Source organism: Cololabis saira, chromosome 5 (assembly GCF_033807715.1).
Source record: "Cololabis saira isolate AMF1-May2022 chromosome 5, fColSai1.1, whole genome shotgun sequence".
In the NCBI taxonomy this organism is placed as follows: Eukaryota; Metazoa; Chordata; class Actinopteri; order Beloniformes; family Belonidae; genus Cololabis; species Cololabis saira.
The window spans coordinates 26,860,056-26,877,366 of record NC_084591.1 but is presented as its reverse complement, the minus strand read 5'-3'; positions in this window follow the sequence as shown (position 1 = coordinate 26,877,366).

Here is a 17,311-nt window from a genome sequence, read left to right as displayed (position 1 = left end):
AGCCTCCTCCTGAGTCTCTCAGTCCTCTTTATCAAGGCTGGCAGGTTGGAGAGGCTGATGGGACACACCTGTGTGATTGCTGAGTGGTTGCAGCCACTCCAACCTGCCACACACCCCCAACGCCAACCTCGAGCCGGGGTCTGTCCGGCCGAGCATACTCCCCCCCCCCGCCCCCTCGGAGCGGGAGAGGAAGCCCAGAACCCCCCGGGCCTTCCTGGTCGGGGGGTCGTCCTCGGCGTCGGCCTGACCTGCGGTCCCGTCGTGGGGGTCGTCCCCGGCGTCGGCTCTCCCGCCGTGGAAAATGCGCTTGGGGCCGGGCCCATGGTGGCCTCGGGCCACACGGCGCGCGCACGACCGCCTCCTTCCCCTCCGCGACGCAGCCCTGCGCGGGCTGCTGGTCCGGCCCCGTCTCCGCCGTCGCTTGCGGCTGCGCCTCCGCAGCCACCTTCCCAGCCAACGACGCCTCCGCCTCCGCCCCCGGAGCCGTCGCCTGGCGGCCCGCAGCTTCTGCCTCACGGCCTCCCAGCTGCGGCGCCACCAGCGCTGCCGCGGCAAACCTCAGACGGGGTGCAGGGATGGGCCGCTCCGCAGGTCCCGCCGCCTCGGGAGCCGTCGCTTGGCGGCCCGCAGCTTCTGCCTCCCGGCCTCTCAGCTGCGGCGCCGCCAGCTCCTCCCGCGTTGCTGCGGCGGCCCTCAGACGGGGTGCAGGGATGGGTCGCCCCGCGGCCACCAGGGCTTCTATCGCGGCCAGCTGCCGCTCGCCCTGGTCCCGGAAGGCGGCCGCCATGCCCGCCATGGCCCGGGCGAGCGCGTCCAGGGCCCGCTCCATGCCCCCCCCCCGTCCGTCCTTCGAAGCCCCACGTTGGGCGCCAGTGTGGCAAGGTGCGTGCCACGGGGGCCCGACCGAAGGACGGAGAGGACACAGAGTTTCGTTCAGACCCTTTTATTTCTCACCCAAAACGTGCAGAAACACACACAGCTCCTCAGCAGCAGCCTCCTCCTGAGTCTCTCAGTCCTCTTTATCAAGGCTGGCAGGTTGGAGAGGCTGATGGGACACACCTGTGTGATTGCTGAGTGGTTGCAGCCACTCCAACCTGCCACAGGGAGTTTTTAAAATATGAGTCATACCACAGTATAACCATAAACAACATGACAATGTAAGCATTTGCTGGTATATCTTTACATTTCCACCTGCTTTTTCAAGGAGGATTCTCTTAAGATGCAGGCTAAGGTAAACGCTGATGTTTTGCGACCTTCCCTCTGGCTGTCGTAATGAGATGCACATCCTAAAAGTAGTCTCATTAACCTGTTCCAAGCTGTTTCAAGTCGCATGTTTTACATGGATTCTGCACTGGGAAAACCCAGAAAGCCTTCTCATTGAAGGGCGATGTTCGGGTTGTTACCTCTGCTCATAACAGCTCACCTTCACTCAGACTTGCTGTAATTAGAATAAATTAAGCACAGCTCATCATTGAGGAGAAGAACCTAAATATTCATCCATACTGGGATTGTGCAGTGCATTTAAAGTGAACCTTCCCTGACCTCGTGAGCGAGTTGAGAGCCTCATCCACTTCCCCAGCCTTCCCAAATGGGTGGATAATTAGAACCAGTCCAAGAAATGGGCAGGTGAATGTGATGTACAAATAACTTGATGAGCAATAATTTCTGTCTCAGTCAGTTCAGTAACTAAATCATAGTGTTTGAGACCTCTAAGCCTCCAGCAAAATAAAATGTATGACTAAATTGGCTTAAATTACTTTGGCACTGACTTGATAAAAGATCCTCGATGTTATTTCAATCATTAGTGGTTTTAATTGCTCCAAGGTATAATGAACACATTACTAATTGATAGGAAACCAGTAACAGTAAAAATCCCCCTTCAATGGGCCCCACCTGCATGGGGTAAATCTGTCTTCATATCAGCCACATGACTTTTGCCCGGGCATACAATAGATTAAACAATGAATGAATGATTTATTAGCTGTCGTTGTCATGCTATTTAGATGGATGGATGTACACGCGGCATGACCTCACTTCCTTGTTTTCTGCCTTGTATTCGAGGGTGTGAAGGGAGGAGGGGGGTGGAGCAGGGCGGAGTGGGTCAGGCACACCACTGGCCACTGACAGGACCCAGCCACTTGATCAATGACCCCTGGATTTGATATTGTGGCGAGGTATGTGTGAGACAGCTGAATCTGAACATCAAACACATACGAAAGGACAAAGGTGTGTGTCTGTAAATTGTATTTGTGTGTGTGAGAGCACGTGTGTGTGTTGGATGAAGTGCAAAGCCACAAAAGTAACTACCTTTACTCTCTCCAACCTTACCTCCCCTCTCTTCCTCTTTCTCCCTCTCTCAAATGGGTTATTCTGGCGATGGCCCTGACAGGCCATGGTTTGGATTTTGATTTATGTTCCTGTGAAGCTCAAATCAAAGATTCCATCTACTGCTGCTTTATGGCAGCTGGGATGATGAATGGTGCAGTCTCTCGGTCAAACCAAGCCTCTGTGTCTTTGCCCCACATTTTAATTGCTAAAGTAGCCAGTCATCGCTCAGCCCTCCTACCCTCTCCCTGCCTCCCAACCTTATCCTTTCTCTGCTTCTCAACTTATTGTCTCCTGCCTTCTTTCTCATTCACGCTCAATAATGTACCTTTATCTCTTCAAAATGTCTGAACTGTCTGAACTTACCTTGATACAACTTCAAATTGGCACCCAAAGTGTAGCCATGCATAAAAAATATATATATAATCTAGCAGTAAGCAGTGAAGCCTAATGGAAAGCTTTAATATTAAGAAACAGTATCTGTCTTTTCAGCTGCCCTACATTATTTTACACATCCAGCATTAGTCCATGATGTACAGCAAGCAAGTCTGATGAAGGGGAAAATTCATTCCTGCATCAACATAAAAAGCCACTTTATTTAGAGGAAGAATGCACAGATGTCAAGCTCTGATAGAGTTTATGTTTTCTCACTATTTTTCAAAAGTAAACACATTCTGCGGTACATGACATTACTAAGTAGGTTAAGTATAGCCCTGGGCCATCATCCATCAGTACAGAATGAAGCAAGCATATTCTGCTCGATGAGAGGTGAAAGTTTTCCACTGTGCCGCGATGACATTTAATTTTTCACATCTCCTGCGTGTTCCTGGGATGAATTTTGGCAGACCTGGTGCAATTTAGCTGCCTGGCAGTTTGAAATTGGGCGATGAATCACAACGTGGATTCAATGGGAGCCAGTTGGTGTACAATATTTTCTCTGTCAGACTGGAAAGAGGGAGAAAGAGAGTTGCTGAGGCTTTAGATTGTGTTCTCCAATCATCTTCCACTCACACAGCCTATCATCCCTTCTTGCCCCTTCCAAAAACAAAGTGCCCTCGTCGACCATTAGAGGAGAAGCGGTGTGTGGCTGCAGATGTCGGGCAGTGGCGGAGGTCCTTAAGGTCTGCAGTTGGATATTTTGACAAAGAGCAGTGAAGAAAGAAATCAATAAAGTCAGGACTTTGCCAGTCACTGAGCAGAGCGGGGGAGAATGCAAAGCTCCTCTCCAACCCCTAGACAAACTCAAAATGAGTAACCAATAGACTGACACTGCCACTGACACCAGCCATTTATTAGCCTGGCAGTAGAATCTGGTGGATTGCACAGCTGATGGTCTGTAACTGGGAGGACCACACCTGAGGAGGAGTCGTGTTATACAGAGGGCAGCATGTGTGCGGGCACTGGACTGTGTTGTAATGACTATAAGTGTGAAAAATACTGCATGACATCTGTTAGGGAAATTTTCGATCTACAACACAATCCATATATCACCAGGCGTCCCAGCGTGCTTTAGCTGCACTTAAAGGACTGTGTTCATGCCCCCATGTTTGCATCTTCTGCTCTGCGGAGCACTGAAAAATGATCACCTCCAGCGGTGCTGTTGTGTTTCTGGCTGCACTTTGACCTCCCAGTGGAAAGGGACAAAAAAAAAAAGAAAAAAAAAGGCAGTTTTCTTTTTTCTCCAGTGATGACATCCATTTGAACTCCTCGCTGGCGCATTTGAAAGCTATAGTAGTTTTCGTCTTCTATTCGCTGGTACATTCAGATCTGTATTCCCGGCTGCCGCATTTGTGATTAAATGACTTCCGCTCTAGGAATTGATCAAGGATTTATGATTCTGAAAAATAATTACAGATAAAGGAAGTGGTATAATGAAATAAAGCTTGGTATTTTAGGAAAGGTATTTAATAATTGGAACAACTAACTGTTATATCAAAATGAAAACAGGATTTAAGAAAAATACATTTTTAAATATGTGATGTGTATAGTGAGTCAGTGATGACATTTTATATTTGTTTTCTTTTTCAATTAAATACAAAAAAGAAAAGTACACAAAAACATCGAATTAAATATTAGTTATGAGAGTAAAGCAGTTCCTTTGTGCTTATGATTTTAACTGCATGCTTGGAAATAAATGGCTTTTTGATTTATCATTTGTTTTTGTTTATAGTTTGTTTTAATTTTCCTTTACACTCCATAATGTGTTGATCATTTGCTTGAAAATGGAAGAATAAGCCACTTAATTAATGTTTAAAAGACAAACCATATATTTCATTTCATGATACATTCATAACTGTTTGTGTCATTATAACCAACATCTTTTTGCTCATTTTGATGTGGTACAAAATAGATTTTATGACATGAAAGCTTACCATCTTAATCTAAGATTTAGTATAAGCAGCTGGGGGCAATAATGACACAAAATTATTCTGCATCAAATTAAAAAATTTGATTATTGCATATGAGAAACTTCTGTTTATGATATCTGTTACTGTTTTAACCTGGGTTACACATTAAACTAATAGCTCCTGTTAACTAGAGGATTCAAATCTGAAGATTATGTGTCATAAATAAATCATTGCAAAGATTGGGGATCTTCCAAGATTACTATTCTCTTTTAAACAATGGATACAAAAAGAAGCCTTTAGCTAAAGCAAATTAAGAAATTATATCAAAACACAAGGAGTGCAGAGTTTGGATGAGGGAAAATAGTTCCTCCGCCTCCACAGTGCAAGAAAATCGAGGCCTATTATCCCTCCTGCACATCTTCAGTTTCATATTTCATACCGTCTGCACAACTTGATGCTTGATTCCTCTTAGCTGCTTGACGTAGAGCATTTATTGGCTGTAGACAGCATTTGCACCACTAAACCTTACATGGCACAAGACTAAAGACTTAAGATAATATTAAAAATGATGATTTTATTTTATTGTAATATCAAAACAAGAGTTTAACACTGACTCACCATCAAGACGCTGGAAGCAGCTCTGGCAAAACTACTGTGATTTTATACTATATTTTGGAAATTTGTATGTGAGAGTGAAGTCAGATTAATGTTGGCATGAACTAAGGTAATGTGATTCTTATTTTTCTTTCTTTCCCGTGATACAAATACACATCCAGATGAGAAGAAAGTGTTTCAAACCAGAAAAATTAAGATAAAGATAAATAATGAAGAAAATTCCTTTTGTTTATTTATTTGATGGTATTTGATTTTAAAAAGAAATAATAGACAACGTATAAGCCAACATCAAGAAGCAAAGCACTATATTATGTTTTTATTCTGGAAGACATTATAAATAAAAATGTTAAAAATAATATATTAGCTAGCATATATTCAGGTAGCATACCTTCATTAATGCAACGTAATTTGCTTCTATAATTAACTTTATATATGTATATGTATATCCAAGGATATATGTATATATATATATATATATATATATATATATATATATATATATATATATATATATATATATATATATATATATATATATATATATATACATATATATATATATATATATCCTTGGAAATGACTTATTTTTAGAAAATACAGTGGTGTAATTTCTGAAATGTTCTTGGTGAGAATAAGACTCACCACATTTAGTTTGATTTCCTTTCCTCCACAAAAGTGTTAACCACATCTAAGTTGGCTTCAAAGACAGATCACACTTGTAGAGTGAGCTGGCCTCTCTGCTCAACCCACTGATCCGTTGCTCCTGCATGTGTGAGAGCGTCCACTGCCACTGCGTAAAATCACATTACCCTAAAGGGGAAGGCAAATGAAAGGATAGCGCTGTGGAATGGCTGTAGACCAGTGAGTTGTCAAAGCCATTTATGTTTGGGGCAAAAAGACAGGAAGGGTAAGCAATGATGGAGAGAGGAGAGTTTACAGAGTTCTTTACTAACATTCTAGGATTGGGTTACAGATGTGGCCATCTCCAACACTTGCATTCATTACTCACCTTTGGGATTTATATACTGATCAAAAAACGAGACGTATCCTTAGCTATTACAAAGTGACCCTGCATCTCACGCCTACCTCATGGACCTATATGCTGCATATGAAATCAGACTGGAAAATGTGAAGTGAAATCTTAGGGTGCATGCAAGCTTGTTCAGATGTATTTGTGCATGTCATTGCGCGTGCACTTCTGGGGAGTGAGGATGATTCAAACTGCCATGTCGTCATGTGGGGACAGCTTTCACAAACGCACTTGTCATGCAGAAGATGTTGTCATACGCCGCCTCATTGTTTGTGTAAGTGATGTTCCCATTCACCATCAAACACATGGAGGTTTCGCCCTTCCACTGTCACTCTCCTCAGCCTTCTCCTCCAATTGTATAAATTGTTGCGTTGTCCTTCTTCTGCCATAGTCTCAAATCTCTTCTGTGGTTCTCTGTTCAAAAGGTTTTACATAAATTCACATACAGATAGCAAATGATACACCAATGCAGAATATTATGTAAATGTTTTTCACTAAAACTAAATTGAGTGCAGTGTGGAGGGGGGAAAAAACAACTTGTGGATTTAAACTCTGTCCATTTTATCCATGATAACATAAAGAGACGAAGATAACTGTGACAGCCTGTATCATCAAAAGAACAGCAGGTTGTTGTCTAACTCTTTTAAAACTCACAGCCAAGTTAAACCTTATTGTTTTGTTCTTTCAATCTTCATGTTACTTTTTTTATAAGGTTATTACATTTTATACGTTTATTTTTTATAAGGTTATTAAAAGCAAAATTGACTCATGTCGGTGCCTTGGAATGTCCCAAAATCACTTTTTCAGAGGATTTGCTGGAAAAGAAAAGAAAAGAAAAATGGTTATGACTGGTATTATATGTATAATAACACAGTAAAGATCATACAAACTACAATAAAGAAAAAGGAACCATTCAACACATCTACATTTAGCAGTGTTACCTCCAGGTTAATGTATTGTGGTGTGCTTGGGACACATTATCAGTGTAAATCGGACTGGTTTACCATTGGGGATGGACTCTGCCAAGGCTGTTCTTTGTCATCAATTCTGCACCTGACTTTCGTGGACAGAATTTCTGCGCTCAGCCGAGGAGCCGAGGGGCTCTGGTTTGGTGGGGTCTATGCTTTTGCAGATGATGTGGTCCTGTTGGTTTCATCAGGGCAAGACCTTCAACTTGCTGGAGCGGTTCGCAGCCAAATGTGAAGCGGCTCGGATGAGAATCAGCATCTCTAAATCCAAGACTTAGGTCGGAAAAGGGTGGAATGCCCTCTTAGGGTTGGGAATCAGATACTGCACCAAGTGGAGTTCAAGTATCTCTGGGTTTTGTTCACAAGCTAGGGAAAGGTGGAGCGGAAGATCAATAGGCGGATCAGTGCAGCATCCACAGTGATGCAGACTTTGCAACTATCTGTCAGGGTGAAGAAGAAGCTGAGCTGAAAGGACAAGCTCTTGATTTACCAGTTGGTCTACGTTCCTACCCTCACACTTTGGTCACGAGCTGTAGGTAGTGACAGAAAGAACAAGATCACAGATACAAGAGGCGGAAATTAGCATCCTCTGCAGGGTAGGACCGAGAGGCTCGGACATCTGGGAGGGGCTCAGAGTAGGGCAGCTGCTCCTCCGCATCAAGAGGAGCCAGAGGAGGTGGCTCGGCCATCTGGTGAGGATAGCTCCTGGACACGTCCCTCGTGAGGTCTTGGCGTGTCCCTCTGGGGGAGACCCAAGACACGCTGGAGAGACTGAGAGTCTCTCAGCTGACCTGGGACACCTTGGGATCCCTCCAGATGAGCTTGATGAAGTCGCCAGGGATAAGCAGACATGGATGGATGGATGGATGGATGGATGGATGGATGGATGGATGGATGGATGGATGGATGGATGGATGGATGGATGGATGGATGGATGGATGGATGGATGGATGGATGGATGGATGGATGGATGGATGGATGGCCTTGTACATCTTTTTGTGTAGCTGTAACATTTTAATGAGTGCTCCACATGCCTCAGTGCCAGCTTTCCTGCCATCTCCACCAGTTTAAAATTCTGAATACTGACTTTTGTTGCTGTATTCAAATATTAAGATTGCAGAAATCTTTTGTTCTTACATTTAAAAAAAAAAAACAACTTGAATGTATATCAGTAAGAGAAGGAGCACAGAAATGGGAGAGTTATGAATAAAACACAGGTGTATTCAGGGAACGGTACTATTTTGACATGACTTTGTACTAATGCAAAAGATATGAAAATCTGCAGATGTTGCGCCACAGTATTTGTATCTCTATCTCATGTCATAACGTGAAAAAGAAAGTAAGTCCTAAGGTTTGAAGTATCAGATCATTGCTACTGTATATTTGTTATACATAATAAATATGAAGAATAAATAGTATTACATATGTGATTAAGTATATTATTAAATGCTAACTCATAATATTACTGAAACTCCAATAATACCAGAACATAAAAAAGATAAAACGTGGAGTCTTAGTGACAAGAAATTTGAAAAATGTTGTTTGAGATCGTTTTTGACTTCAAAGGAAGCCCATAGCCTGCAACAATGATGTTATGTATATTCACCCTCACTGGTTTTGATTAATCTGGAGGTAAGAAACACAATTCCTGGGATTGGGACTGGGAAACACGATTAGGCTGATTGTGGTAAAAACAGCATTTGCCGTTGATGTTTGAGCTCTAGTTAAGTGCACATAATATACTGAGAGCAAAAGACATTTAACACATTTACCTTTAAGCAGTCATAAAACATTTTGTAACTGAATTGAATTGAATTATACTTTATTAATACCTAAAGGGAAATTATATATGGTGTTTCAGCGTAAATCAAAATGATCTTCAGGTGGGAACCTATCAAATAGTTGAAGTTATCAGTTATCATGTAAACACTCTTTGGTTTCTTATCATCTTATTCATTGTATTACATGTATTTATGTATCTGTCTTGAAACAATGGCAGGGCTCAGGACAATAACTTTTAGTTCAGATAAAATGATGAGTTATCTGAATTAATGAGGCACACATTGCATTGTGTTCCTAGATAGTGTGTCCTAGTTTGAAAATGCATACAATCAGAGGTTACTCACCAGATATATGTCACTCAATGATTGCTTGTTAACAATGGTCCAAAGCTGCATTGACTCATTTGTTTGCAAGTAGCTGATTGAAGCAGTGCGTTAAGTTATTTTAGAACATTGCTTGCCCTTTAAGCCATACAGAACATTACAATGATTTGTTTTGCCTGAAATATGAATGATCTCAAATGATCTCAAATGGAACTGGAGAATTATGGCCCAATAATTAAATTAAAAAACTGACTAAATGTATCTGCCCCAACGTATGTTGTCTATGATGACACTGAACAAGTTGAATGTGATCAGAAACTGAGAAAAAAAAAAAGATGAGCATGTTTTCAATCCGCGTATAGGTAAGTATTCCATTAACACTGTCCCCAGTCATTATAATGTGGCCAGTGAAAGCTGGTGGCATCCCCATTACAGCATCCTCCTCCAACCGCCATCCCACCCCACCTATCCCCCAAATATCTCGTCTCATTACCTGATCGACCTGTTAGCATTCTTTACCAAAAGCTGTGGCCGCTCCCTGCAGAGTACTTCAGATAGATTTCCCATTTTAGATCAGAGCAAAGTGGAGTCAGCTTCGATTGGGTCCGACATCTGAGGAGTTCTTCAGGGCAAACCAGCTATGACTGGGCTGATGCGTAGCTGTCACTGTGTCGTGACATGATATAATATGAAATGATATTGAACAACGTCAGTTTGGCACTAAATTGTTAGCAAGGCTTCAGGTCTGACAGCAGCTAGTTTATGGCTTTAATCCCAAGGTCCTTTAAACCTTGTTTGACATAAATTGAGTTTGGCTTCTTGGTGGAGAAAAAAAGAGCAGTGACAGGGAAAACATTTTCCGTTCTCCCATCTTATCTGGTTCAAATGGAAAGTTTTTCTGCTTGTGGAATTGAATTTACTCGTGAGCCACACTAAATATAGATGTCAAAATCAAAGTAGTGTGGTGAAAAATTTTGTATCCTCACCATCCCAACTTCTGATTTTGACACTATTTTTACCCTGCGTACTTTACATTATCTCACAGATCACATGCCAATAACTACATTCTGCAGAAGTAGAGTTTGAGTCGCAATACTGAAGCTTAACGTCTTCAGACGGTGATCTCCTCTCATTGTTAGGACGCTGACATCCACCAGTGATCTGTGATGAATCTGCTATGTGAGGCTCAATGAAAACCCCCGAACACAGGTCTGAGAGACCCGTTACAATGACTAATGCCCCGACTGACAGCGAAAGATAAGACTCATCCTTCACCTCAGCTGAGCCCATTTCTCAGCAATAATGTTCATAATGGAGTGCTTCGGTGTCGTTATTGTGTGAATAATTTAAATAGTGATTTAAGTTATTGGGCACCGAGGTCACAGCCACATCACCTACCCATAGAGGGATCCAGATGAGATACAGCTTTGGTGTGTACATTTTTTAAAGTGGGATTTTTCTTAGACGCAAGCAAAATGGCTGGAGATGACCAAGTGCTAATGATTTGGTGTGTTGCTTAATTAGATGCTCCAGCGACATCTGTTTTTAAGGGAAAACTGCAGCTCTGGCACATTAATTCGCTTTGTAATGAATGACTGAATGTCAATGCAGGCCATGAAATCACCAAGAGAGAGGTATCTGAGTCTGCATGTGTGCAACACAGTGATGCTTTTCCATCTGTTTGGCAAAAAACGCTCTCCCTCCAAACACTGGCACCGTCCGTGCACAGGAGCCAGAATGACGAGGGATTCAAGATGGCCTAAACCTGATTGGAATTCTTTTTGAATGGAAACAAAGATGGAGTGGACATTATGCTGCTGAATCTTAGTTAAGGGTGCTTCACAAGTGTGTGACAGTGTCATTAATCTCAAGAAATTACAGAGGGAAACCAATACGACAGAATCACAGGCTGCTAATAGAGAATGTGCATGCAAAGACACACGTTTTGGTGTGCAGAACTCCAGGGAATGCATATATTTATGCTGCTAACCTATTTGAACATCACAAAATACCAGTTACTGAAATGATGTCATGCTAAAAATATCAGCTAAAATGTATATTTATTTCTTTTAAATGGAGCAACACATTTTTCTTTTTTCCTGTTTGTTTGTTGCCGTTGTTTTTCCTCCAGTAAAATATAAAGGGGGAAAAAAGAGAGCGAGAGCAGCTTGCGCCCTGTGAGTGACTGACAGGAGTCCAAGGGGACCACTTGGCACCTGGAGTGACAGGCTGCCATCAGTGTGTAAAGATGCTAATATGAATTCTGATCACTCAGTCATACAGGCGAGGGAATTACTGCCCATCACCAGCATCGACGGATTCTCCACACTTGGCAAAGTCAAGGGGCACGCTGCAAAACCCGAGGAAGAGGAGTTGGCACGACAATCAAGCCTCAATTCCTCCCTCATAACTGATAGATGCCCTCAAAATTTCAGACTGACTGGAATTTTTTATGACAAATCTTTCACTTCAACTATCTTTGTCTTTCATTTTTGCCTGAGGTAGAAAATTTCCGAAGAGTTTAAATAAAGAATAGTCACATTTTAAAAGCTGTACATTTTTGCAGATTATTCTGAGATCATATTAGTATATGAAATTATTTATACAGATTATTTACACGCAGTATTAGAGTTGCAGCCAAAGTTTAACAGCATTTTGGTTTCACTCATGTTACATATATACAATATACACAGAACTTTGCTGAATGTTTCGTAGTCTTTAACTGAGAAGTCTTTTTTAGATTCCAGTTTTTGTACAAATTAAATGAAATCAAATTTCTGTATATTGTTTGTCAAAAAGTCCCTCTTTTTTAAACTGAGGAAATGGCATTTATCTTTTCAGCCTTGTCTCTTATATTTAATAGCTTTTGAATGGCTTTTAAATACCTGAACATGTTATAGCTCTTAATGGCGACCTTAAGTAGCTTGAAGGTGCCTCATAAAAAAAAAGTATGATTATGAAAGTCCCATCTGAGAAGTGCAGATACTTGTGTGAAAAGGGACTTGTAAAAGTAAAATACTGATTCACCTTTTTTATTCAAGTGAAAGTAAGGAAGTACAGATCTTTTAATGTACTTCAGTAAAAAAGTATAAATTATTTTTCACTGTCAATAAATCCTTCGATAACTTGGCAAAATTGCAAAAATCAGACACAAAAAGCAGGAAATTCTTTTTTTATCAACCTGGACGGTGCTTGTACAGAGAACAAAATCACTAGACAGATTCATTTTGCTGCAAGTTAAAAGTAATCAAGACTGAAGATTAAAGTTGTGAAACGACTTCCTTAAAATGATGAATAAACTAATAAGAATAGATGAAAATACACTTTACCATTATGTATTTTTTCAGATTAGACAGCACATTCTTGTACACCAGAAGTTGGTGGGTTTTAGGTTTGCATAAGACAAATGGTGTCATTGGTCATGAATCTTTCTTGTACGCAACAACATCAAACAGGTATTTTCAATATGAACAGGGAAAGTCTTGTTTCTCCGAATCTGCGGTCGTCCTCAGACTTGACGATACTCCCTGCTTGCGTGGAATTTCTCTGGGTACTCCGGCTTCCTCGCACAGTCAGAAACCATGTGTGTTCATAGGAATGAGTGAGCATGTGGATTGTCTGTCTATGCCTTGTGATGTACAGGTAACCCATCCATGGTGAACCCCTGCCTCTTGCCTCAAGAGAGCTGGGATATGCTCCAGCCGACCCCCATGATCCGGAAAAGGAATACGCAGGTATAGAACATGGATGGATGGATGTTTCTTAAATGAAAATGTTCATTCATTTTGAGCATTTCCGGATTTTATGTATTTTTGTGTTTTGAGTTTTTTTTTGTCTTTGCGTGATATATTTGTTTTGTTAGAATTTGTGGATTTAGCTCAAAAATATGTTGATGAAAATGGTTGTTTTTCAAAATTGTTACAAAGGCAAGGCAGGGATTTACACTGGAGAATTACGTCTGTTTTTAAAGCATGTCAAATCAAACTCACCTGCAGTCCCCAGTTCCAGTCACCTGCTCTGCACCACCGTCCCTCCACTTTTCTCCTCCCTGGCGAATTCCGGCTTCAATCCAGAGTGATGATGCTATCTACTTTGCTAAGTCTCTCCCTTCTTGACACCTCGACACGCCAAAAAGGATGTTCCTGTCTGTCTCATCACATCACAGATGTCCAGATTCAGATCCTTCACATCCAGCACCGTGTGATGCTTCAATTTGAAAAGCTGCCTGTCCATCATAAACATCCTGCCTTTTATGTTCCGCGCCTGGGAAGGAGGGGAAAGAGAGAAATCAGGCCTCTCTCAAACACATGCTGACAGTAGTAAGCAGAATGATGTGACGTCAGGCAGAAATTAAAGACCATAAATGCGGCGTAATATTCCTCAATTTGTTCTGAGTTTCTGAGCAAACCAGCAAAACTTAGAAAATCTGTAACTAAGCTATAACTGACCCTCTTTTAAACTTTTTCTTGTAAATTGTTAATCATGTACATCATGGTTCTTTAATCAGTCTTTTTCTAAATTTTCTCTGTATTTCTGCAAGAGTCTTAAATTACATCCCTCACCTTGACTTCATATAAATGTAATACTGTCAATAAAGGGGATATAAATAGATAGTGGTGTAACCATTCATAATCTACCTGAATATTTTAAAAGGGTCTTTTGGGCAATGAAGGAGGGAACGGGAAGACGACAAAGAGACTTGATCAATCGAGCTCTGCCTCTACAATCAGAAGTGTGCTAATTGAAATGGTGCGGAGTCATCTACCACTCCTAAAAGATGAACCATATCAAATTAGCGTTTTTTCCTAATTATTCATCACAAAAGTGTAATTGCATCTTTGCTTCTTCTTTCTTGCCTGGACAATGATTGAAAAAGAGGGCCGTTTGCTGGCTGTCTGGGGAGAAGCGCTGGGAAATGTTAAGGAGACCTTTTCATTGTCTGACCCATTCAGTCTGTGAATGTTAATGTTTTTTAATGAACACATGAACAGAAACTGATCCGTGACACTTTAGAACAAGCAAAAAGGGGAAAGGCAACATTCAAACTGAGTCTTTTTTTTCTCCTTTTATTGAAATATCCAAGCTTCAGGGCACCAATGTCCTGAAGAAAAATCTGTCACGCGGTCTTTCTTCAAGAAAGATCATGAGTGTTTAAGTTGGAACGTCGGACATATTATTAAGGTGCTTGCTCTGAGCTATCATCACATGTCCACCTCTCCCTGAGCTTTTCTATTTTCAGTATGAAGCTAATGAATTGGGATCTGGAGAAGGTTTTTCTGCAGGCTCACAATGAGGAATGATAAGAGATTATTTTAGAATGAAGATCAATGGCAAAGTCCAAACGGTGTGAGGAGGAGCAGCAGGAGGAGGAGGGACAGGAGAGGCATTGGCACTAATGTAAGATGAGTGTAATGTGCAACTCAAGGCCAAAGGCAAGAGCTTCATCTCACCAATTCTCTTTACAGGAGTGGAAATTACTCTGTGCCATACATAGCTGATTTATACAAATTAATGACCTAGGTTATTAATAGGCAGAGGTGCATATATTAAACACCATGGGTAAAGGTAGCTTTAATTCTTCTTCTTCTTCTTCTCTCAGCTTGAGTAAAGGTAGCTTTAATTATGCATCCTTTATGAAGCCTGTTTGACTTCAGCACCTATCTGCGAAGCTGCATTTTCAAACACTATAAGATACCTGATGAATTAGTTAATACGGCAATTGTGCCTCGTTCTACTTTTGAAACGCCAGTTGGCTCTACATTGGTTATGCACATATTAGTGACAAAGAAAAAAGAAAATGTGTAAATGTACATATTCAACCAAGTAATGGAATGAGTTACAGTAATTTAGCTGCCTCGTCATCTATATTCTTCAAATCTTATTTTAGATGGACTCTGCGGGAGCATGTTTTTGGCGGGGGGGGGGGTTACCATAAGAGCGAGAGTTCCTGCCCTGCCCCTTTACGCTGTCTGAGGGGACCTCTGCACTGACAATGGTGTCACCTCTCCCCCTGGGGGGACGACACCTCCGAGTGATTTGTGGTAGAGGAAGACTGATGAACTGCTATTGCCACCCTGTTTCTTTGCAAGATCAATTCTACATGTAGGGGTGTACTTTATGAATGATGGAGACCTCCTCAAGCCATCCATACAGCTGCCCAAAGCCACGGCCCCGGCCCCCTTAGCACCTACAAGGCAGGAATAAAGCAATCACTCTTCTCAACAGAGCCATGCATTATGCACCCACAGTTGCACGTGGACATGGCCACATGAATGAACAGATAAGCATACAAACCATGCATCCCTGTGGTATTTGTCTGCGGGAAACAAATGGAGCAGTAGTTTGGTCCCATTTTGTTGTTGTCTTTTAAGTTTTATTCGGAAAAAGCAGCAAACTTCTACCTCATTATAGGAGCCAAGTCCTTGGTTTTCTGAATGGGTCTTTTCATGTAAACAGAAGTGACAGTTTGCACTCCGGCTCTGCACTGTGCTGCTTCCCTGGACTACATCCCCGTATCTGGGTCCAGGCCAGTAAGAGCAATTTGATTGGTGTTGAGGGATCATTTGCAGTACACATCTAAAGCCTGAATAGCATTGTGAATAGGAGCAGCATACATAGATGTCATGAGCACTGCCACCCGCAGAGAGGTTGAAAGCAAAAAGTAGAGTGCAATGAATACTTGAGTGTTCTGGAGGCTATGAAAGTGAAAAGGCCTCTCTCTTTTTTTGCCAAAAGATTTCAGGGGAAAAATAGAAAGCTGCTCGTGCTTTTTAATCACAACTTTGAGATTGATTGGGCGAACTTGTGAGCAAATCAATGGAGGCTTGACAGACATTCCTCTCTAATGATAATCCTGGTGTCAAAAGCAAGAAGAGAGGAATAATGCAGCAGGGCTACCTAACATAAGAGAGAATCGCATATGGATCTTTAAAAGGAACGATCTGGTTATTTTTTTTTTCAAATATGCAAATATCCTGTGTAAAACTGCATATCCTAAAACAACAGAGTGATCCAGCCTATACGGATTATGTGCTGTTTTGTTCTTTTAAAGGAACATTTCATACTAGTTTAACTCTTACTGTGATGTTAAAACCCCATGCAAATGTAGTCCTCCAGGACTACATTTTTATTACACAGGTCGTATGCATAATTTTCTCTTTTTTTTAGATTATTTTTTACAACGTGCCAAACACTCAACCAGGTTGCAATCTTTAGATGTCAGTTTAACGCTTCCAGCAAAGCAAGACAGATGCACAGCTGAGATAACTTCCATTTGCAGTGTAAGCCTGGGAGAGCCACAGTGTAGAGGCCATATACTATTTATGGGTTAATCGATACAGTAGCTGGATGACACCATGTCCCCACTACTTTCTGTCATGATGATGGCTCACTAATTTTGGAACGGCTGCTTTCTCCTGCTGCCTTCAGCGGGCTGCAAGATGGTTTAATTTGGCTGTAAAAATGCCAATCACCGGGTTACTTCTTGTTCCTGGGGGAGGTCAGGATGGGGGCAAGTCCACGGGACGAAATATATTCGCACAGTTTCTCTTAGAGACACTGCTAACCTCTGACATCCCATTTGGGTTGTAATTTCATGTTGTTAAAGTGACAGGAAGCCAGCCTCTGTGCTCTTAGAGAGAAGGGGAGACAGGGGCAAATCCTGATCAGAGAAGCCTCTAATTCTTGTTCTTTGTGCGATGATGCTTTTGCATGCACAAGTGTGTGTGTGTGTGTGTGTGTGTGTGTGTGTGTGTGTGTGTGTGTGTGTGTGTGTGTGTGTGTGTGTGTGTGTGTGTGTGTGTGTGTGTGTGTGTGTGTGTGTGTGTGTGTGTGTGTGTGTGTGTGCATGTGAGAGAGAGTGAGAGAGAGAGAGAGAGAGAGAGCAACACACACACACACACACACAGCTTGTAGAAGCTG